A 24907-nucleotide genomic window follows, 5' to 3' on the forward strand; every position below is an offset into this window, starting at 1 on the left:
CAGCTGTGAAAAAGCTCTGTTTTACAGACATTGAGATAAACTGTGGAGACAATATAGACTTTGGCCATATTCCTGCACCAATATTGACCACATCAAGAAGCTGCACTGGTTTTTTTTTCTTCCCCACTACATTGATAATGATTAGGAGTTGATCAAGGTTTTTTCTGTTTTATCAGAATAATTTTGAGAAGCAGTTCCTCACAAATTGCTTGATACGTGGTTGCAGCAAATAAAGAATTCTCAAATGCATTATGTATGTACAGCAGATACTTCAATAAGTAGAAGAATATTGGCTAAAAATGACAATTTTATTTTTTACGTTTTGCTAAGACTGTTACTAAATAGCCTTCATGAACCACTGTACAATAGTGTTGGGTTGCTCCTATTTGTAGTTACCTTGTGGTGCAATCTCATTGTACACACTATTAAAAAAATCTTTATTGGTAGTTTTATTTGTCTCATCTTAAGACTTTATTGATGTACCAAACAAAGTGACTGCTACTGCAAATTCCCCCTCAGGCATTAGATTTATGGATGATAGTGGAGGCTAAAACTCCTAGCCTCACTATAAGTAGATATTATTGTCCATTTGACCATGTTAATTATGGATTCTCATGCTATGAAAATAGATGCATTTTAACTTACAATTGGTAAGGGTCTGACTTGTAAATAGATGTGAAAAAACAATTCTGTTTTTAGTTTAACTCCTACCTTCTATTACCTTTTAATTTATGAAATAGGACACAGGCTAAGCAATCTTTATGTAACGAACAGTTCTATCCGGACCCTATGCATATGACATGATCCAGGGGAAAGTGAAGAAAACACGGGGGGAAAAGTCATGCAGGATATGGGGGCGTGTCCATGGTGTGCTGGTGTTCGGGGGAGGTGTGGCCGAGGCAAACAATCCAGGAGAAAGTCCAAGGGGGAATCCAGGAAAAAGTCAAAAGGAAAAAGTCAAAAACCGGGCGGTCCATCCAAGACAAACAAGTTTAAAAACGGGAACCGGATAGGAATTGGTGGGGAACGGGAACAGGAACAGGAACAGGAAATAAACCTTAACGGGACCAGGCGCTTCCAGGTCCCGGACTCACCTGGTGCAGAAACCAGAGCAAAGCCCGGGACAGAGTGAGCGCCTTGGCTTTTAAGGAGAACTGAAAGGGGGTTGGAACAGGGAGCAGGTGCAGGCGGTGAGTGGAAAACAAGGAAGGGCTGGATCATCCTTAAGAGGAGGGGTTTATGAACGTGACACTTTACCTTTATGAATTGTAGATCTCTACTACAGTGTACATGTTATAAATTGTTTAAGGAGGTTGTACACACCAAAAACATTTACGCTGCTCCAGGAAGGACCAATCCAGTATATACACATGATTAGAGAGTTGCCACAACATATCCCAGTCAGGCACTTTTCTTATCAAAGCGTTCTTTTCTCATAATGGGACTCTTAAACAGATGAACTATAGCAATTTCAAAGTCACATAACGTGATGCGGAGAAAGAGAACAATTACAAAAAATGAATGTAATTCCATGTTAAAGAGAAAAAAAAAGAACTTGTGAGTTTTTTTGCAGCAGGGGGTGGTTAATTTTCAAAAAGATAAAACAGGTTTCATTATGGCAGAACCCACTTGAACAAAAATGTTATGCAATTAAAATATACAAATTTGCAAGTTCCTGCAGCCATGTTAGACAGCTGTAGTGATTAGTCCCTAGAAAGGGAATCCAAAGCATTAATAGTTCATGCAGTCCTTATATCTCAGTTATCTCAGTTCACACTCTCAATTTAATTTTATTGCACCCATTTCTTGCCAGCAGAAATCATTAGGCGGGCTGAGAATTAAAGCGTGGTTGGAACTGCTCGCTTAGATTATGGCCTATGTTGCGCACAACTGCATGGGAGCTTGTGGATCAATGGGAATACAGCTGGATCATGAGTCCTATCATCTAATGCGCGCACCCGCCACTGGACTATGTGCAGATTACTGCAGTCTGTCCTCCATGTTGCCAGTGTTACAAACAGGAAACATTTATTACCTTGCAAGTCATGTTTGCTGCATAATGCCGTGAAAGGGAGTGAGGCATTGCCTCTATTATCTTTTTAAACTAACTGCGAGCTCTAAGCAGGTTTCTAGCGTCCTTTTGTTTCCCTGAAAGGGTCTCACTGGTGCTGTCAGAGAAAGAAGGCTGCAGAAGGATCTGTTGGCCTGGTCTGCTGGCCATAATAAAAACGTGCCATTATGCAGTTTTACAAATCGACAATACTCGCATTGAGCCAAACACATTGTGACTCCTTCTTTGAATCAGCAGCACAGGTAGCTTGGACATTAGCATGGAACCATGAATGCCTTGGACTGAAATACTTCAGAACTAATGGAACCCTTCCTTTGTTTTTGACAGGAGCACCATTTTGAAGAACCTGCTGAAATACATTTGGAATTTGCATGGGTGATGGTACTAGAATGGTTGAATCATGGAGAGCAAGTTGAGGTATGCGAAAAGACAAATTCCTAATACAATAAATTATATGGCCAATAAAGTGATCTGATCTGATGAATGGAATTTCAAATCAGTGCAGACTGGAATTGTATTTTTGTTTCTTGTACATCTTTAACCCAGTTACATATCAGCTGTAAACAGCACATCAGCAAGGTTTTTGTGAGTAAAAGTTTGCATTGACTTTTATATCTGTTGAGGTATTAAAAAGCTGTCCTATCAAGTCTTTTACTTGAAAATTAACTTGTCTTAGTGTGGCAGCCCTGTTCCAGAAGTCTTACAGGTTTTAATCAGCCAATTAATTTATAAAGTTTGATAATCTACTGACCTGTGACTAGTAGAGGTCCAATAGGAGGTCACTGACCTGACCTGTTTGATAAACCACCAGTAATAATTTGTAGAGGTCCAATAACATAGAATTACTTATAGACCAATAGCTACTATGAACTCCAAAATAACATACATACAGTAAATTATTTACCCAGATTAATAATGTAGTGTAGAAATTGTTTACCAAAAGCAGGAGTAGATATTTTTCATTTATCTTGGGGAAAAAAAGTGTTTTTCAGTACTTCACCTGAGTTTGCATAGCTTTCACAATAATGCTCCTCAAGATGATGTTCTTTCCTCTGTAGTACAAGTGTTGCGCCTTCTTTTCCATTTTTATTTAAACCACGTAAACATCGGTAAAAGTTTGTAGAACTTTCTCCTCTCTTTTTTTCTCGGTTTCCCCCCGTTTTTTAAAGGCTGTGAGAAGCCTCTGATTGGTATGCATTGTTTAGTTTCTTTCATTAATGCCTGCTGCCACTCTGGATGCTCAGATGAACAATAGCATGGGCCTGTAGAGATCAATACTAGATTGCTGATAGTGCCCATCCATTCGGTGAGTAGATTACATGATAAATGGCATGGTCCATATGTTTTGACACCCCTTCGGTTTGGAGCTCAGACCTGGCCTACAGCTTCTTGGGCCTATCATAAGATGCTGGAACTGCAAACACAACACTTCCCCTATCTCACAAACCCCATATTGACAATTTTAGAAAAAAAAAACAACTACGGCACTTTTTTTTATAAAGAGCTTCTACTTTTTTTTAAAGGATTTGCATTTTCTTTTTCTTCATTTCTTATTACCTACTTGCTGAATATTCCATGTTTTTTTTAATAGTGTTGAGCCACGTTGAAGTAGAACCCATGCTTCCTGTGTGCACAGAATTCATTAAAATAGAAATGAAAATAATTTCAGAGCCTTTTTATGTAATTTAACTCAGAGCCCTATAAGCAGCAAGTAAAAAAATAATATCTGTAAGAACCTGGGTTATTAATAAGCTACAGTTTCTACATATTGGCAACTCTTAAGAATACAATATGAGTTTTTGAAGAATGTCTTTGTTACAAAATAAATCTTATAGTCTTTCTTAGGAGTATAAGAAAGATATTTTTAACAAAAAAACTACATTACAACCTTCTACCTACATATAATTTTTATATACATATAAGACAGGGATATTTATCCAAATTTACACCATAGTCTCCTGGAAAATTGTACTGTAAATTAAGTAGTTCTGGCAATAATCCATTTCTAATGTCTATTATGCACGTTTTATAATAATTTCCTTTTTGGGTGTTTGTGCGGTGTGTGCGTGGGAGATTACCCACCAAGCTGTCAATGTTTCTACAAGCACACCGAAGGCAAAATCAACAGCTATCCGTTGTCTCTGTTTCTGAAGCGTGGCTTTCAGACACAGATAGTTCAGCTAATTAATAATTCAGTCAGCTTGCATACCTGTATGCATCATTAGTTAATTTCTGACCTTGAAGCCATTTGAAACAAAACAAATTGCTTAAAGAAGACCAGAAAAAGGAAAAGATTTTTCAGTGAATGATAGGCTCCAGTGTGAAAAAAGAGATCTTTGTAAGCAAGATAGCTACTATATACAATAAATAGGGGAAATGGCAACTTAAGGGAGAGGTTTATCTGCCTTTATCTGCTATTTGAATTCTGCCAGACTGTGTATCCTGTTCTTACTGTGTGCTCCATGTGATTATCTTATATGTTTTGATTTGTGTTTTGAGGTAATTCTTTACAATGCTAGACAACTATACCAGTACTGACAGTGCTTTTGAAAGGTGTTTCTGCAGACAGATTGCCAGGAATTGTGGAAAGGAAGCAGATTAGTGATGCAAATTGTTCTAAAGCCAGTACCACACAGGCGGACTCCTCAGCCTAATTTCCTATCATTTCTTTTTAAAAGGAAAGCAAAGTGTGTAAACTGCTCTTAAACGAACCATGAGCATGTCTACAGAGCATGTCTACAGAGCCATCCATGTATTGTAAACATGATCTGAGGTTTCATTTCATGAGGTAAATGTGTGTGGTAAACTTTTCAGACTATACATTCCTCCAATCTTCAGCTGTGCACTTTACCTATGTACAAAACGTATAGGTTCCTACACATATACAGTAGCAGCCTTGATTACGCTGTTAATGTAAGCATTGATTTCAAAGCAAAGAGAAAACACCATACAGCAAGCTCAGATAGTTTCCACACTCTTTGTCCTTGAGAACTTTTCCAAACATTAGAATAAATAAAACTGAAAAAAAAATAGGGAAAGTATATCCCCTTTCTGCTGAGCGAATGCGTTCATAAATGATTGAAGGGCACTAGGTGAAAAAATGATGGTGTCAGAAAATAGAATCATTTAAAACAGAGACTAATGTACTCTGGCTATGAGGTGAGCATTTAGTGAGACTTTGAGTTTTATTTTATCTTCTTCTCCTTTGCTCACATTCTTCAAATGAAAGTGATCAGGCCCACCATTAGCTTAAAGTGCAGATATCAATTTCTGCCTCTTTCAAAATCACAGTGCAGTGCCATCTGGCAAGAACGAGAAAGATGATTAATGAAGAAGTAGAATGATTTTCCATAACAATTTTAATAATAAATACTGTATGTTCTGCTCTGGCTGTTGAAGTGTTATTAAAAGGCACTTTTAAGATAGCATATTCCCTGCTTAAAAAAGTTCCATATGATGTATTTTGATTTTCTAGGATCATATTTGTATGTATTTATGTTTGCAAAGTTGATCTGCATTTTATAAATAAAAGACGGACAAGGTTTGTTACCCCTAAATATTATTATTATAAAATTATAGAATAATTTTCTATACAGTACTGTAAGGCATGTTTTTATTTACATTACAAATCTACTGTATTTCTACATTTTAAATTCCTTTTTATTTGCAAATACAGATAGTAGAATTTGACATAAGGCTGGATTTGGAGCTGATATATTTCTTTTTTAAATAAAGCCGATATGTGAGTGACAGAACTAATTATTTCCAAATGCATTTACAGTATATACAATATGTGTAGTTGTGTAGCTTAGCACATCACAAATTAGTGGAAACAATTTTCTTTTGAAAGTAGCTTCAAATCGCATCTAAGCAAGCGTCTCTCTCTAGAAAACAGTGCTCAGCTCACAAAAAAAGATAAGAAATTACACTGTTCTTCTGAAAAGACAAATGTAGTTAAATACTGTCATGTAAAAATACCGCAGATAAAGCAAGTAGCTGATGCAAGTAATATTTCCATGACAGTCTTATTTGGCATGTGAAACCATTCTTGCTACTTACTTTTTAAATATTAAAATGAAGGATCTGTTGCTTTAAATGTCATGTTTTTGCCTGGATTGCTAGCCAGGAGACAACAGAAAATACCCAGCCTTACCTGTGTAATCCCACAGTGTCTCAGGTGCCAGAGTTTACTGTGGAGAGCTCATGTCTCCTGTCAGAAACGCTTGGCGTAAGACAGGGACGGCATGGCCACTGGGCCCAGTGATCTGAAGGGGTCAGTTTTCAAGGGGAGACACTGTGGCAGTGATGTACCAATGACAACCTGTCAAGTTATCTTGAGTACAATCCTGTCATTTCCACTGAAGGCAAGCGAGGCAAGGTATTTCTGAATCGAGAACTGTGGGTTTCACCGGCCATTCCTCCCTTTTCCTTTCATTTCTCAAGCCCCCCCCCTCCCCTGCCCCCCCGTCCTCTGAAATTGCATGAAAAGAAAATAACCCTTAATGTCCCATACCTGTCTCTGGCCATCTGGCAGGCCATGAGTTTTAGTCTGTAACCTTGCTCTTGCTCTTGCTCGACAGGGTTTGATGGGAGGACAGAAACTGAATCTGAATCAGGCTGATGAAATTTAGGACATCACGCCTGCTGCAGAGATTCAGAAGGTCACGTTTGGGAGAGTTTCCAGAGCTGTCCAGCAGGAAGTCACAAAGCCACTAGTTGTGTCTGGAAGCCAAAGGGGGCATTTACATAACGAGGAAACACATGTAACAGCCTGTACAATCAGAAATTAAAGCCTTCATTTAATTTGGGAAGAGGAAGAATACCAGTTATGCTTGCTCTGTATGAATTCTAAAGTGAATGCAATGGAACCTGCTGATATTAATACATTTGTCTGACCCCTCTCTCCTCTGGGCTTGGTGACACTACCAAACCACAGCCCCAAGCACTCACACACAACTTGTACTCTGGTATATACAGACAAATAGGTTTTGCATCATTGTTGTACAAAATACATACATTTTACAGTTGTTATAAATCTTATAAAAAAAAATTAAGGTGGAGATAAATAAAGTTCTAATTGTGATTCTTCTTAATGTGAATTTGGCCAGTTGCACTGAGCTCTAAAATGTGCTCCAGCTGCACTGTGGGTTTCTTACCTAGTATTCCAAGAGCTTTCAGCTGCACAGAACAGTGTAGATCTACCCAGGGCTGTAAAATGCCTGCCTGAGAAATGCACGGCTAATTGATCTTGGACAAATACCTCATTGTGCTGCTTATTAATTAAGTCTCCCGAAAGAATTGGAGGTTCAAAAATATAAAAGATTTCAACATCTCTCTTTTTTTTCCTTGGTACCTACCAGAGTTTGTTTATAGTGTTTCATTTACAGTATTCTTATCTTAAACAAAACTCAGGTTTCAAAGGCTTTTGTTCCATTTGTACTGTACTCTTGAGGAGTGTTATACCTGCAATGCTCTAACCAGAAACATATGCAGTAAGTGCAGCACATTCAGACGCCTCACAATAAAAAAAAGGGCCAGATGAAAAAAGTACACATTACTGCTGTTAAATAAAATACCTCCAGGATGTAAAAGTAGTTTTTGGTTCAGTGTCAAGAACCAGGCTTACAGTATCCAATTCCAGAACCTTATCTGTGACTGGAGAGAAAACAATCTTGAAGATTACTTGGTGCACACTGCTGCGGGCCCTGTGGATGAGCAATCAAAGGACTTTTCCCACAAAAACGGTCACACTGAAACACATTCACTTTTCTATCCCCAATCCTTCTTTAAAGAAAAGGAAGCAAATAACTGCACAAAACACAGAAATCCTAATATTACCTAGAGCATTGGGATTAAAAAAAAAAGCCAAGATGTGGAAAACTGTAGTAAAATAGTTCATTACGTTCAGATGAATAATGCAAACTCCCCCTTATGTACAGTACTTTCCAAGGGGACAGATACTGTTAAGTGAAATACTGTACTGCTACTACTGCTACAGTAATAAAAATTGCAGTGGCAATGAAGTATAGGACAAAGAACCGATTCATCTGAATTCTGAAATCAAGTAAAAAATGTTTTGTTTGCTTAAAATATAAGCCAAAAATATTGCGTGGATGAAAAATAGTCAGGGGATACTATGATGGAACATATGTACTTACTAATACATTATTTCCCCTCAGGCGATCAATAGTTCTTGATTTGGGAGATATGTTCATATATTTGTAAGGCAGGCAAGAAACAATGACACACGCATGTCCCATGTTTCTCAAAAATGAGACATAAACTTTGCCAACACAGCCAAAAGTTTCACAAGTTTGAAAATCTAATAGTGAGGAGAAAAAACTCCATTGCTGGCACGCAATGCTAAAATGAAACAGATTTACCAGTTTACTGAATGCTATTTCATTTTTGCTTTCTATATATAATACATTGATTACTGTATGTTAAATAAATCAGAATGGAAGATCAAAACAAGCTTGATGTTCGGCAGTAAGCATAAAGTTAACATACATTTGGTAAATTCTGAAGCTTTCTCTGCCTATTCTGCTCTTAAAAAAATGAAAAAGAAGGTATTTTTAATAATTCTTAAAAAAAAACACAAGCATAATGGCCCCAAATGCCTGTAATTTTGGATATAATAACCTTCCCATGCAGCTCTGTATAAACTCCAGAGTCATTGTTTAATGAGCCGATCAATGATTTAGTATTTTTTTCTCAGTAATTACTTTCAACGTATAGATTTTGACACATTTTACTTTTATATATTTACATTTTCAGTTAGATTCTCATTTAAAAGTGTTTTTAATGTCCCTTGTTTATTTGTAATATGTGTGGTTCCACACTCTTGGTCTAATGATTTTTCCACACTACATTGGTAATCAAATTCATTTATTTCCTTGGCTTAACAATTCCTTTGACTAAAAGGAGTATACTATTTCTTTCCCTGGGCTTTCAAGGAGGTTGAAACACAAGCATCAAAGGTGTTAGTGGGGCCAGCAGGGGGCGCTCACCCTGCGGTCCATGTGGGTTCTAATGCCCCAGTATAGTGACGGGGACACTATACTGTAAACAGGCGCCATCCTTCGGATGAGACGTAAAACCGAAGTCCTGACTCTCTGTGGTAATTAAAAATCCCAGGGCGTTTCTCGAAAAGAGTAAGTGTAAGTAATTATTATTCTGATTTAATACTCACCAGTCATTATGTGAAGTCTCACAACATTGTAAAAAATACTTAGTAGAGAGGAAAGGTAAAAAGTGTGAAATCTTTGCTTTTAATTCTGCTTAATACTCTTGCATGTAAAGTTTCCTTCATGCATGGCCACAAATGTATTATCAGTAGGTCCTCTGTAACACTTGATTTGTACACTTCTTTCCTTTGTATTTGTGCGTATATATACATGATTTATAGCTGGGTGCTGTTTTCACCACTCATTACAAATACTTGTCATCTTCAACATTCTGAAAGACAAATGCAGCGTTTGTACGAAGGCCCAGGTCAGGGAGAGTACTACATGTGGCCTGGAGGTACTGAGATTCTAATCCTGGTCTTGATCAATACTGGAAGCTGGTTAGAAGGAGAGTCCTGAGTGTTGTCTATCAATCTTGTATCTTGGTTAGCCAGTGTGTGCAAAAGTCTTGCTGCTCCTTAAGGAGGCACCTGGCCTGGCTGATAACAACAGTGTCATCGACATGTGAGTCTGTCACCTCATCTCTGTCAAGACTAGTCCCATTGGAGGCCCTGATGTGCCAGGAGATTTCAATACTGCAATGGGAAAGGGCCGGCTCAATCCAGACCATGGTGAAGAGACAGAAAATGTAGGGACTCTAATGGGAAATGTCTCTTAAATCCATTTTTTTCAATGTTTCTGGTATATTTTAAATTTGAATGTCTTTGCTACAGATAAAGCAGAGGTTCAGAAAGCCCATCTAGCAAAAAAACAAAACAAAACAGAATTTTCCAGACACCAACGGATGGTGAATTCTCCTGGACTTCAGAAACACACCTTTAGAAATGTTAACCTGTATCACTGTGGTCTGAATTGTACAGTACGCTGGAAAAGGGGGAATCAATATTTAAACTGTATGCAGTTGTGTTTACATACGCATATGCTATTGAATTGCAACAGAGTAAAAAAAAAAACATTTTTCCCAGCAACTGACAGAGCCTGATCAACCTTTTAATATGTATGCTTAAATAAACACAAAATCAGAGTCTGGGACATTATTAATGATTAATAATAATGGTTCCAGCACTGGACTTTCATTCTATGTTTGAAACCATAATGGAAGTTATTGTGCAGCTTTTGTGTGATGAATTAAGATCCATGAACCTTGTTAAATATTGCTGTACTTTCCTGTAATTCCTGTCTGATGGTTTAACCAGAAATTTAAAATATCTGAGCATGTGCATATGTTTTAATATACATGAAAACTGCCTGAGAACGTTTTTCTGGTTTATTGGCAAGGTGTATTCTTAGGTTTAAAGTTTCCAGAATTCCCTAAGCTATGGAATATTTAATACTGCTTTAGTTAATAATTATATTAATGAAAAGTTTATTGTAGTTTGGTTCTCAATGAGAAACACAAGATAAAAATGTTAAAAGTAAAGTATCTGAAAAAAAAACCCAAGAACAGTGATAAACAGGGATGAATTATATGTGTCAGAGATGAAATTGCATTTAGTAGGAAAACATAAAAAGAGATGGTCTTTCTGAACAAACAATGACTATTATTTCTGAAAATAAAAAAAGAACTTAATTTTTTCAGTGAAAGAGAGGCTTATTATCCAAAGAATTTGCATGATGAGAAAATACATCTAGTATTCATCTTAGTAAAGTTGTAATAAATGGTTTCAACAGTATTATCATCAATTTTCTACAGGTGCAGCTGTGAAAATCAGTCACTTCAATCAAAAGCTCCTGCTAGCCTGTGGGAGAGCATCATTTTTTACACTCACATATTGCTGGAATTAACCAAAATATATGATAAAACAGTCTCAAGTCTGCTCAGAGGAAGTCAGCCTTTGGGTGGTGCTTTTGAGCAATGATAACCCTGAATGTAGTCTTACAGGCTGTGTCTGGTGCCCTGAGATTTGTTTCACCAATCTCCAGCAACAGGAGACCCCACAAGAGCACCAGGGTACTTCATATCGGCCTGTACTGATACTTTCACCTCAAGGATCCATCAAGTGTCACACGGTTGCAGTTATTTCCGCGTTAACACAGTTAAAAAAAATCTAGAAAAATACAAATTAAACAACAATTAAATTGTCCCACTGCATAATTTTCAATCTAACATCACACAAAGTTCTCTCCAGACCAACATGAGATCTACACTACAGCCATACTGTTAAATACCAGTAGTTTTTTTGCCCGAAATCTCATTCAACTCCACAATTTTCATCTTCATCTTGAATTTGCAGAGGGCTTTTTTTTCTTCTTCTGCATACCAGAAGAAAATGTTTTGTTTGGTGGAGGTCATGGGTGGAATGAGTTTGCTGGTCTCAGCTCAGTCTCCTGGGGCCTGGACTGAGCATCAAAAAGGAGAAAAAAAAATCACTAAGCAATCTGGTACATAATTGCAAAATTGTCTATGTATGTTCAAAGGGGGCTTTGGGCTGTAGAAGCGGAGAAAAAGAATTGCCCTCAGAGGAGAGGGTGATCTGTGCGGGTCAGGATGAGGCAAATTGTCTGATCAATGTGAGAGCCAGACGACACTGTGAGGAGCTGTGCTGGGTCTATCTGTCCCTAGAGTTCTTGTTACATCTCTCCTTCTAATGAGCTCTAAACGTCTGCACAAAAGTAAGAAATGCTTATGATTCACACTTTGTGGAATATATCACGTAATACTGTTTAACATCGTGTAGTACAGCACCTTTGTGGATCATATTCAACAGATCAAAATATTAATTTCTCATCTGGAGTACCAAAATATAGAATATTAAACATTTCTCTCAGTTTATACTGTAGGTAATTTTTACAACTTCTTATTGTTTGGGTATTCTTTGAGAAGTGGTGATGGAGTGTGTCAAGTTAAGATGATAAGACTGCACTAAAAAGTAAATGATTTCTAAGACATGTTCATAAATTTATAACAAGAATGCAATGCTACAGTATATATTTATTGTAGTACTCCAACTCATTTAGATATTAATTATCTCTCAAAATTGTTCTTTTTGTTTGTTTCATGGGTGGCATGGTGGAGTGGCAGTTATCTCTGCTGGTTCATAGCCCCTGGTTTCAATTCAAGGACACAGCACCCTCTGTATGGAGTATGCATGTTCACTCTGTGCTGACATGGGATGGGTGCTCTGGTTTCCTCCCACCTTCCAATGACTAATTAGCTATATTAACTTGTGTTTCTAAGATGATCATGTGTATGTATTCTGTAATGGACTGATGTCCTGATGGGGTGTAGCCCCAACTCATGTACTACAGTATGTGTGACAGGTTAGACCCAACCTTGTCTCATCTTTCTACAGACTGAAATAACAATGGATACTGCATAGATGATGTATTTTGCCTTGTTTAGTGGGAAAGCTAAGATATGGGAATAGAAACCTGAAAAAGAAAGTACTAGTTACTTTGCTGTGTCAAAAGAACATGCACAAAAATTGTATTGTATATACAGTATATAGTAGAGTATACATACAGTATTACAATTAAGGTCTCTTCTTATCACCTTAGCTACAGCTGAATTAAAAAATATATATTTCCACTCATATCATAATCATGGGAATCATTTTCCACTTCTTCCACAAAATAATGAGAAAACTCTGCCAAATAACTGACTCACATAAAATATCGATAAAGAAAATTAGAATAACAATTCTATGATTTGAAAAAGAGCAAAGGTTTTCATAATCCGCAGTCTCACAAAGATAAAAGGGTGTATAAGAATTAAAAACATAATGTTCTACTTAATGATACCTATTAAATGCACCAAAATGCAATAATATTGAATAAGAGGGTTCAATGCACTCTTAACATCAATAAGATGTGATAACATTCTTTTACTGCCATATTTCATTACACACCCACACACATTGAGTGCACATCAGGATCGTGGTCAGTTAGAATTACAGTAGAATTAATCTCTTCAGGAGACATTTTTACATAATGGTATGTGGAGTTTGAATAAAGGTTCTTCAATTTTATATTTTTATTATTAACCTGAAAATACCATTTCTACTTTAGCAACATGAGCTTTGTAACTTACTTGAATTCCTCATGAAGTCACACATATTAAAGGTTAAATGATTTCCTTTTTTTCACGACAAAATTGGGCATGAATACACAACGCTCTTTTTACATAATAAAAGAAGAAAATGGATTGTACCCTGCTCTTAAACATTTGCTAACATAAAGAAATAAGACCATAAATAAGAACATAAATTAGACCAGTTTAAACAAAGGACTGATCATGCTTCTTCAGGGACCTGAGGATATTTTTTGTTACGGATGACAACCGTCTGCATATAACAACCTTTTTACTTTTATTTTTCGATTATGAACAACATATATTTTACAGCAGTTCTATGGACATGCACCTAGTAAAGCAAAATGGAAAATCGTTAGAAAGACACTTTCAAAAACTACTCAGGGAAAAGACATGATTCTGGTAGTGCCGGTTTTCTTGCAGAGAATATTTTATTGCCTTTAAATGCTAAAATGATTATGTTTCTTTCTTCTTTTAAAGAGCACCAAATATATTATACGGATATCTCTGTATAATTTTCTAATATCGCCAAACTGTATATTTTCTTCTGAGGAAGTAACTGCACATCTTCATTAAAGTGTCATCTTCTATTATTTTTTTCCTATCTCAATTAGCAATTCCTTTAATAAAGGGTTTTGCTCTGTGTCTGTAGTCGAAAGCACATCTGTGCCATTATTACAAAAGCGGCTGATACCTTCCCAGAGAGAGCAATTAGGGGAGCACTTGTGACTGGATTCAGAGCAAAAATTTAAACTCCACAAATGTCTGCAGGATGGTATAATCACTATTGAATCTAAGAAAATGCTTTACAACCATTTCAGGTTAGAGGTACTGCTGAAGAAAGTGCTGCCTCCAAGACATTGAGATTTGTAAGAAGGGAAAAAAAAGTGCTATGATATAAAATCCTAATAGCAGAGAATCTGAGGCCCATATTTTAAACTTGGTCTCTTGGTATTATCATACACCAGACTGCTATCCCTTGACCATTAAGATGTGCTTGGAGCTGCCATTTTACATTTAGGCCTTGTAGCTAAGGCTGTATGCAGTAATTGATCACGTCTGTTTGCACTATCTGCGACAGTATGTGACAGCCCCTTGGAGTGTGTTGTATATGCCTGGCTAGTCATCAGCTGATCTTTCAAATTTAACCCTAATTGGGGAATATTAAACGAGCTATCCCCATTTAGCCCCTGTCCGCAGGCATAGAGAGATCCATAAATATTTTCCCTTACACGTCTGCTGTATGTATTGACTTCAATACAAACTGACATTTGGAACTGCACACTACTGGCTGTGCATTTTTTAAAATGATGTTGATAATAATAAAACCAACAACAACCCCTTGTCTCTTAGTGAAATAAATACGAAACAAAAACGTGAAGTTCAATGTTTCTGGCACTAAAAAGGCATCTTATTAGTGGTGTCCAATTTATTACGCTTTCCAGCTAATGCACATTAATTTGTAGAACGAGCTCTTACACAACATGTATTCAAAGTTATTTGTTAAGGATATACTCTGAATTAAACCACTGCAATGGCAAAGAAAAAAAAAACAACCTAATTTGTGACTAGAAAAGACCTACCTGGCAGAATCTGACACAGGGTAACCGTGCTGCATCTTTAAAAGTAAACTCACAGCCAGGTATTCTGGGACATTAAGAAAAGTGTTGACCAAGCAGAATGTAACTAGACGAATGTCTTCTCATTGTGTGAAGCATGAAGGCCGTGATAGATGATTTCAAACAACAAAGCGCAGCGACTGAGACAAAATTAGTGTTGTTTTAATTACCAGTGTCTATAATGTTATCTATCCATAACTGTCTTGAAATGGACTGTCAATGGGCAGAGCGGTGGAGAGCTGGGATTGATATTGTGTTGATTTGTCTGGTATCTGCACAGCCACAGACCAGGGCTGCTTGTTTGGTGTACTGTACATGCATCCTGTAAATCTGTGAATATGGCATTTGTGCAGTTTTACAGTACTGGGTTAAAGAGCACCTCTGCTCTGCACTCTTAACATGCCGCTTCAGAAGGGCTTCCTGTCCTATGTTTTATACATACAGCATTAACCCACATTAAATATACAGTACACACATAGAACATACTGTATTAGAGATACAGTATTTTGCAGAACAGCTATCTTTACCTACAAAATACAGTATTTCCTTTTGCAAGGGAGCATGTCTTTGGAGATGCCAAGGATTATGAAGCCATGACAAGTGTCTGCTGTTTTGCAAATTTAAATCTCGACTTGATTCATACTGATGAAGTGTTACATGAATTCTAAATTATATCCACGAACAGGTTCAAGTGGGCAGCAGCCTCTGCATGCGTAGGCTAGCCTGAAGAAGGCTCAACAGCCGAACCGTTGTGCCTCTTTTCTTTTCAGCATGGAATAAACTTTTACCTGTTCCTTTATATCTGTGAGTGATGGGTAGGAATTTTGGCAAGACCTCCCTGTCAAAATCTGACACAGGGTAAAACTTACAGCCAGGAATTCTGGGAATGAAGGAGATACACTGATGTGCATCTGTTGTTTTTGAAAACACAAATGGGTCAACAGCGAACCAGTGCAACTTAAAAACATCTAACTCTCATACAAAACATTGCTATCCAGTACTGCTTGTTAAGATACATTAAAGGAGTTTTGGAAGATGAAATATCTCTAATTCTTGGGGCTGTAGGGATGAAGGATAGCCCGCCTCTTCAAAATGGCCTGTATGGTACATGCTACAAATGAGTAGGGAAAGCAATCGAGCTAATAGATTACAGTAATTATCCAATCTTTGCCTAGTTTGTATTGGCAAACTATAAATACAGTACACATTAGAACAAGGTGCTTACAGTGCGTACATGAAAGGTCAATGCAATTTGTAAGGAGCTAGTCATTAGAATATGCTAAAAACATTGCTTCAGGGTTCAGATTTTAATGATGAATACATTGATTATTAAGCTGTGAGAAAAAAACACACAAGAATTCATTGTTAAGTTTCATTATTTTAGGGGAAGGTGGAGGAATGTTTATGATAATAATAATTATATATACGCAGAGTACATACCTACAGACACGTTTAAAAAAAAATTCCAACTGAGCCCCGGAATGCAAACATTGAAAAATATAATTGCTGTGAGGAAAATTCCTTGGAGGAGCTTGGCACATATTAAAAGCAAAAACTTGAGACATGTTTGTGATAAGATTACTAATAAATCTCTGTTAAGCCTTAGACTCCTGACAATAACATAGCAACAGAGCACTTCATCGTCTTTGGGCTGTAGAATTTAAGATCGGTCGCAAACTATCTAAATTACGACTGATACTAGGCAGATGCAGTGCTGTGTAGTGTTACCTCTCATAAATCTCCCGTTCCTTATATGCAAATTACATTCCATTTTAATTGATAATTTCCCAGATAGCTTGCACTGTTGCAAACTCAAGTGGTTTAATCACAACAGCAAGAATAACCTATTGTACATTTAAACCTCAAATAAAAAATCGAATTTTTTGGTGAGATCGTTTATTTGGGAAAAGAGGCATTTTTGTATCCTCACACTGCTTTTTTATGTGAGCCCTGATTGAAGAAAGGTTCCTTAATGTACCCAAAGAGTGCTATTAAAAATACAATAATTATAAACATGTTTAATGTATGGCAGGCCAGCACTGAAACATTCCTCTTAGTCTAAAGTGACGTCATAGCATTATTTATAATCATATTTGATTCCATGCAAATAATAGGTTCAGATAGAGCAGATCAAAAATTAATGTCTAACTTTAGAAGCCCCATTAATTATTAAGATTGATTAATTCTTAATAAGTGCCGTCAAAAATCACTACCTACACTGATTCCTGTTGAACTACTTTACTTAAACTAGTTTTCAGATTTGAATATTTTCCAAAATAAAACACAAAGCCATTTTCTTGACAAACCCATGGGTACAGAAATAAAGAAAAGGCTTTTGTGTCTCTGTTTGGTTTGTTTGAAATGTTGCAGACTGCAGAAATGCAATTTGTCTGTTGAAAACATTTTTTTTTATCAGGCATGTCACCAGTCAGACCACTATCATACTGTAGTTTCTACCAAGTATGTGCAAAGTTTTCATGAAAGGAAGCAGACTACATACAGCCATTGATCTTGTTATCTTGCCTGTCTTCTGTAAGATTCATTCTTCAGAGGCATTTCATATTTTTACATTTGGAGTCTCAAAGTACAAAATAAAAAAAAAAGATTATGTGCATTGTTAAAAGTAACCAACAAAAGCCCCTAATAAGAAGGGATGAATGAAAACTAAGTGCAAAGAAATGGGAAGCAAACACATATATTTAATTAAATACTCAAGGCAAAAGGGGGGGCTTTTGGAAATCCTAAAATTTTTAGCTGATTTAAGAAATACAGGTAGAACATAAGAGTGCCGGCAATACTGTAATATCCCACCCTAACTCTTTTTAAAGGCTAAATGGCAATTTGATTCCTAGACAAATTCAGGAACATCAAACATTAAATATTATGTTACATATGACAACTACTACTATTACTACTAATAATAATAATCATAATAATACCACAATTATAATATTACACCACCAGGGGGAACAATGTCCAAAGAAACAGATACATTAGTGTCATAAACAATCAGTTGTACCCTAAAAGTCAGATTATCCTTCAGTAAGGCTTTCACACAATTTGGAGTTTCTAACATTCTAATGACAAGTTTTGCTAAGTTATTTGCACAACATAAAACTGCACTAGATGACCTATTTGCTCTTTGCAGTATGTCTTTTTAAAACATACTGTAGTTCTAAAATATTTGTTTCATTTAAAAAATCCTCCTTATTATCATCAAAAAGATATTCAGTTTAATACAGTACATCTTATCAATCAACTTAATTTATTAAAATAACAGAGTGATAATATAATTCTAGCTATCCTGATTTTATGGAGGAGTGAAGAAATAACACCAATGTTTGTTAGGAGCCTCATATAAGGTATTTAGTAGCACCACACCACTGAGTATGTTTCTGAGATTAAGTTTACCGTGTTGCACCTTCTAAGGCCAAAAATAAACTAAACAAAACAAAAATGAAACCAAACAACTTTTTGTCTATTTTATAAATTCTGTTTCATCAATTCCGTTTCACAAATAATAGTTTGAAATAAGCTGTTATGATCACATACTATAGACTGGTAGAAAAGCATATACTATATCATATACTGCAATATATAATTAAAAATCTCAAACACAATACCGTTATTCACAGTTGGATTTGTGAACCTTTAGTTTATATCTTAAACCTCTTAAATACACTCAAATTGATTTCTTGCAATCTCATTGAGAATTTTTTTCCCAATGACAATGGTTTCGAAGCTTTCGAACCGATGATCTAAGACAGTACAGTCACCCATTCACACCTCAAACCTTGCAGAATAAACCTTAGAAGATCCCCAACTTGTTCCCCCTTTAAAATGCATAATGGAGATAATCCCCCAAGATATCCTTCCTACACCCGTGCTAACTAATTAAAAAACCACCATGTCTCCTATGGTCAACAACCAGGCTGCCTTGTATCCCTGCACATAACCTGTCTGCTTTGAAATGGATTGCAGGTTGAATAGTGTACTGGAACAGCCCTCAAACATACTGTACTGTAAGTGTCCACAGTTTCTGTAGTTTTGTAATTCCTTCTATTCTATACTGTTAACAGTCTGTGCTCAGAGGGTATTAAAACCTAAATTGACATGGTTTTCTAAAAGGGTTCAACAACTCGCTTGTTATACACCAAGTAATTAGCATGGCATGCTGATATTAATTAGCATGAAGTGTTTTTGTTTTATTAATAAAAAAGACAAAAGAAACCACACATTGTGTATGAACGAATTTCTATAGGTTAATTTAATGGGCCCTTTTATGACCCTCAACCTAACCAAAACATAACGGGAGTATCAGGCTAACTGTTAAACCATTCATTAAACATTTTATGCAAATTATGTTTGTTTATAAACAAATTAACTGCAAGGATTTTCAAAACAGGTGCTGTGGTGTGAATGCGTACTAAATGATGTGGTACTGAAAGAATTAATTAGACCTTCAGCAGTAATTAGATGCAATAATTTGCGTGATTAGCGGGTTGGTTAAGAAGTAAGACACACACATTGTAATGCATGGAGGAGTCACTGCAGTAGTTTTGTCTTTCATACATGCAGATGAGATTTTCCTTGTGTTTAGGAAATTTTTCATAAAAAATGCTGACATTGCTGGAGTTAATTGCAAAAGATGCTGTGGGGGGTACTGTTTTATTCTCTCCTTTGCTTCTTGTAAGTCAAAAAGCCTCTTTCCCTCAAAGCAAAGGGGAAGCTCACACACAGCATTTCTAAATTTGGAGGAAGCTAGATGATAAAAGCAAAAACAATTTCATTGCATATTATTAAAACCAGAAAGTGCATAATTAGTTTCAGCAGACTTGGTGTATTTGCTTTTTCCGTTCGCAGAAAACTTTGGGCAAATAAAAGTTAAAAGGCATCAGAGGGCCCAAATACATCATTTGTGCTTTTTGGTGTTTAATTGTTTCTGTCTTAATAAACAAAGAAGGTTGTCTGAGTAAAGTTGATCATTTTAAAGGTTCGCTTGCTTAATGCATTTAATAAACATTCTACAAATTAATAGCATATGTTCTCTTTAATATAAAAAGGAAAATAAATAAAAAATGGTGCATCAGGGCAATAATATTATGCAGCAAACAATACAAAGAATTTCTTGCCGTATCTGAAATTCAAGATATTAAATTTATGTTACAGTTCAAATTAGCACACAAATTTCCTGCTACAGATTTACACTGCTACAGATTTACACCAACAGATTTACACTGTGTAAATAAATTACAGTCTTTTGAATCCTTTCCATACTTGTTCAGTGGCTACCTTTACTACATTGATAATAAATGAGCAATTTATTCAATTATGGAGAGGGCTGTGGAAAAGGCTTGTTATTTTCTGGAGCTAGTTTGAAGAAAGTTATCATTTGAATTTGAATTTAAATGATCCTAGATGTGTGTCTCACTACTTCTTTTTTCTTCAGAGACCAGAGACCATCGTATCCAAAAGATGCACCGAGAGTTGGACCACAACACGTGGAACTCTCCACAGAACACAAGAGGATGTTTATTTTCCTTGAGGTTTTTAATATCCAGAGGGTAAATATGAAGCAATTCCTGGCCTGTGTGAAATTAGACAGTAAGGGAAAACATTTTTATAGCCCAGTTCTTGTTGCTTTTTACTGTGCTATAGAAGTTTATATTAAAAGCTATGATTTAATGATAATATAAAAGTGGGTATTCTTTGCCAGATATCAAATGCTTCAGTGTGACTTCGATTCCCCATTTTCATCCTTCCACGGAACTGTTCTGAACCTTTTTTTATTCAATGTTACCTTTATTGCACACAGAACAAATGTGTAAAGGGTATTGCATTGTATTGAAAATAATTGTATTGCTCGTACTTTAGATGTTGAAAAATGGTAAAATAACTCTGGAAGAAACAAAAAGTAGTGCAAAACATTTCCTAAGCTCAAATATTTTCTGTTTCAAGGCATTTACAAACACCTTGACAAATGTGTTCTCTGAAGCTCAGGAGTGGACAATACAGGAAAGAGTTAACTGCCCTAATGACCATAATTGGCATCTATGCAATAAACATAATGCACTGACCAGCATATGAATAAACTAAAAAAACATGCACTTTGTTTTTGCCCAAACAATGCTAAAGTAACCCAACAAATAAACTTGAAAAAGGACATGCGGCCTACTACATCTCTAGATCTTTTCGAAACATTCTGATTTGAAAAACTGCTCCACAGATCCAAATAAAATTAAGACCTGTAATTTAAAATGAGGGATTGTGGAATGTTACAGTGGGCTTGGCTTGTACTTCATATTGTCTTAGCTTTAATTCAGCTTTGAAGTAATCCTGCAGGAAAAATGAAACTGATTGTTATCAAGGGACAGTGATGCACGATGATGAAACAAAGAATGTACTGTATCTGTTACAGATTCTGTACAGAGCGTTGGCTTCAATGGTACAACACAGCAATGGATCGTACTTGTGTAAAGAAAAAAAATGACATCTGGATTCGAAGCTTGAGGCCAGGGAATATGAAAGGCTTTGGGGAGTATTTAAATTAGTCATTTTTAGTAAAAACCTCCATTGGGACTGTACTGGGTACAGTACACATATAAACACCACAAATACTCAGCTCGAAACATGTCAAAGTGCCTTCCAAAGCCATAATAGGCTGTTCCAGATGTTTGTGCCACTCATATTTGGGTAGACCTCTTAAATGAATGATTTGCAACCTGCAGAAATGCCACCTAAATGGTTCACTGGGAAACAGGAACATACGCTCTGCTTCGTTAAAAACTGCAGAATCAACTAAATGACACTGACAGCACAACAGTAACTGCGTCAGGCCTAATTTTCTAGTTTATTTTATTTACATTGTTGATTTTTCTTCGTTTCTTCACGCAAGAGTCCATATTATTCAAATGGGCTGTTATTGTTTTTTTTCCATTACATCCTTTTCATGTCTTGCAGCAGAAGAATGAGCTAGTTCAAACCACGTCTTTGGTAGCAAATTTGAAAGCTCAGGTTGCATGTTGTGTTTTGCACACACATTTTCTTTTTTGTAGGGACTGCAGTCACCCATTAACCCTCTGTTCCATACAGTCATCACTATGCATATATTTACTTGGCTGACATTCATTCAAAGTGAATAACAATTGCACCCATTTATACTTCTGGGTAGTTCACTGGAACAAGTCAGGGAAAATACCTGTCTCAAGGATACAGCAGCAGTGTCTCACTGTTTAAACCCCAGGAGTTGTGGAAAAACACAAAGAACTGCAAGCTACAGTTCAAGGAAACTTTTCTTCTCACTTTACTCATGTGAGAATGTGACTCTCAGCCCTTCACCAATTATCATTAATCAATATTGCACCACATGTGAACCTATTTACACATAATAGATTCCTGAACAACCTCTAGTGGCAGGACAGCTGAAACTACTAGCCTAATTACTGTTGGCCTACTACACACTAGTCTTATTTACTTTTTCAAACTCATTATTTGGATTACAAGTTGAACCACCTGTTTCATTCAGCCTTAATTATTTGTTAATAGAAGAGAACCCACAAGAGCTTAAGGGCTCTGACTCCCCAAGGCCCTGAGTACCCTATTTGTGGAACAGGAGTTAAAAAAAAGCCTCTCTCTCATGAAACAGAGCCACACGAACAATTAAATCATTTCTAATCAATTTCTGGAAAACTATAGTAAGCATACTGTGGCATGCTAGATATTCATGCTGAATTTAGTGCCCAGTGGCAAGTGTTTTCTCAATATATCAGCCTGCACTGGTAGGAGAGCAATGACACTGCAATACAGCTGTGGATGGAATCTACCCAATATTAAAACTCTGCCTGTCTTGTGTATAGTCTTCTGAGGGGGCATGGAGGCAAAGTTAATGGATTTAAATAACAAGGAATGGGATTTGCAAGAATACTTGCAAGCTGCCCCTTGAGATTTCTGCTGAGAGATTTGCCCAAGAATGTCTCATCTTGTGCTTTCTCAATTTGCCAACAATACCTTCACTTTTTTAACCTTAGCAGGCTATTCTCTCAGCACACTGCAGGAGTGGATGTTTCCAGATGATATGCTAATTGTTTAGTTTTTTTTCCCCCTATTTTAATTTAATGGTATATAGATTACATTATATAGATAATGTTCTCCCCTGTAATGAAAACAATAATTAAATCATTTGATTACCTATATGATCTAATTGATCACCTTTATGGGGGTAAAAAAAATCCTAGGGATTAGTCCACATGGATTTAGAGAAGGTGGGTATTGTTTAACTTGTTAGAGTTCTTTGAACAAGGATCAACAGTAACAGACAGCCATTTTATATTTCTACATCATTAACTTCTTCGAGACAATTTGGGGGACTCAACAAAAATAAAAACAGAATGTTAGGATACAAGAAAGCAATACCATTTTGCAGATGTTTTGTTTGTTGATTTTGAAAAGCGAGAGCTTTCTGAACAATTGTGGTCATGACAAAAAGTAAACCAAACATATGTTCTACCCATAATTGTAAAATAATAACAGATATGCCGGAGATGTAATTTGTCATCTAATACCTTACGGAGGGAAGAACCAAATTTAATGACCCCCACCACCCACACACACACACAATTTCTCATTTTGGAAATCACAGCTTCGATATCTGCATCAAAATAGAATGAAACATTATATACATTACAGATAAAAAAAAAACAAGGTGGTCTAAATGATTTCACACTTGTACTTTAAATGGAAAAATTATTTGTATTGCCTTTTGTATAATCCACATAAAATAAACATTTCAATATACTGAAAATAACAGTATGAGTTACAATGTTTCGAAAGGAATATAGACCACGCTCATCATACTCCCCAAAGTAAAGTATTAGTCTAAATGTTAGGAGATGGTTTAAATATGAGTATTACAGAAGTCATATTGAATTCCAACAGATAAATTAGACTGTGCTTTTCGTAGCTCTTAGGGGCTGTGCAACATAAATTATTACCAAATATAATTTGAGCTATTAGTCTACATTTCTGAACATCCATCATGCACATTTCAAGTATTAAATGAATATTTTGTAAAAGTGTGTGACTGGGACTAATTTTGCTGTCCTCAAATTGGATTTCGACACAAGATAATCCATGGTGGGCATTTCCAAGAAGTGAAATGAAAAGAAAGAAAAAAAAGGATTATGTTTATTGCATTTTTTCCCTCTGCTAATCCTGTGTAGGTGACAATTTGTCACAATGAAATCCGTAATTGAAAAAAAAAAGTTTCAGTTTTCAGTCACTACATTTATAGTTATTACTAACTCAGTGCCTTATTTATCTATAAACACGCAGTTCTGACTGTATGAATCTTTGGGGCTGCAAACCCAGATTCGTATATGGTTTGTGTAACGTGGCCAGCACCACTGGTGTGTTTAATAGATGTCATTCTGTATTTAACTCAAACAGCTTGGTCATCAATGGCCCTCAGTTGGACCGCAAATGTGGAGAGTTAGTGTACTGGCTTGGACATTATGCTCCCACAGTAAAATGTGCTGGCATTCTTGTCCCATTCAGTTCAACACTGGTGGTGACATGCATCAGAAAGATGTGCAATGGCAGTGGTGGAATGTTTTGAGTGACTAAAGTTGGATTCCCAGCTGTAGCACAAATAGCACTGACTTCAGAAACAATCCAAAGTATAATCATCCACTTATTTTTTCCAATTAGCTTGTGAGCCAAAGCGCAATGAATTGCCTTTGTTAACATCCCCTCACTTACTGCAGCTTCTTGCTAGTAAGGCATGTTTCATACCTTGCATCTCCTGTTATAATTGGGAAGTTTCAAGTGTCAGATGTTCCGTGCATTTAACAGCACACATACTGTACATGCTTATCCGAAACATTAGCCGTTCTTTGTCAGTGTGTTTCACTCAGGCTGAAGAAGAATAATAAAAAAGTTATTTCTAACATTTAAAACAGAAACTGTTAGGATCAAACTTAATGGCTGCCTTTTGTTTGCCCAG

The sequence above is a fragment of the Lepisosteus oculatus genome, chromosome 20 (genome assembly GCF_040954835.1).
Source record: "Lepisosteus oculatus isolate fLepOcu1 chromosome 20, fLepOcu1.hap2, whole genome shotgun sequence".
Classification (NCBI taxonomy): Eukaryota; Metazoa; Chordata; class Actinopteri; order Semionotiformes; family Lepisosteidae; genus Lepisosteus; species Lepisosteus oculatus.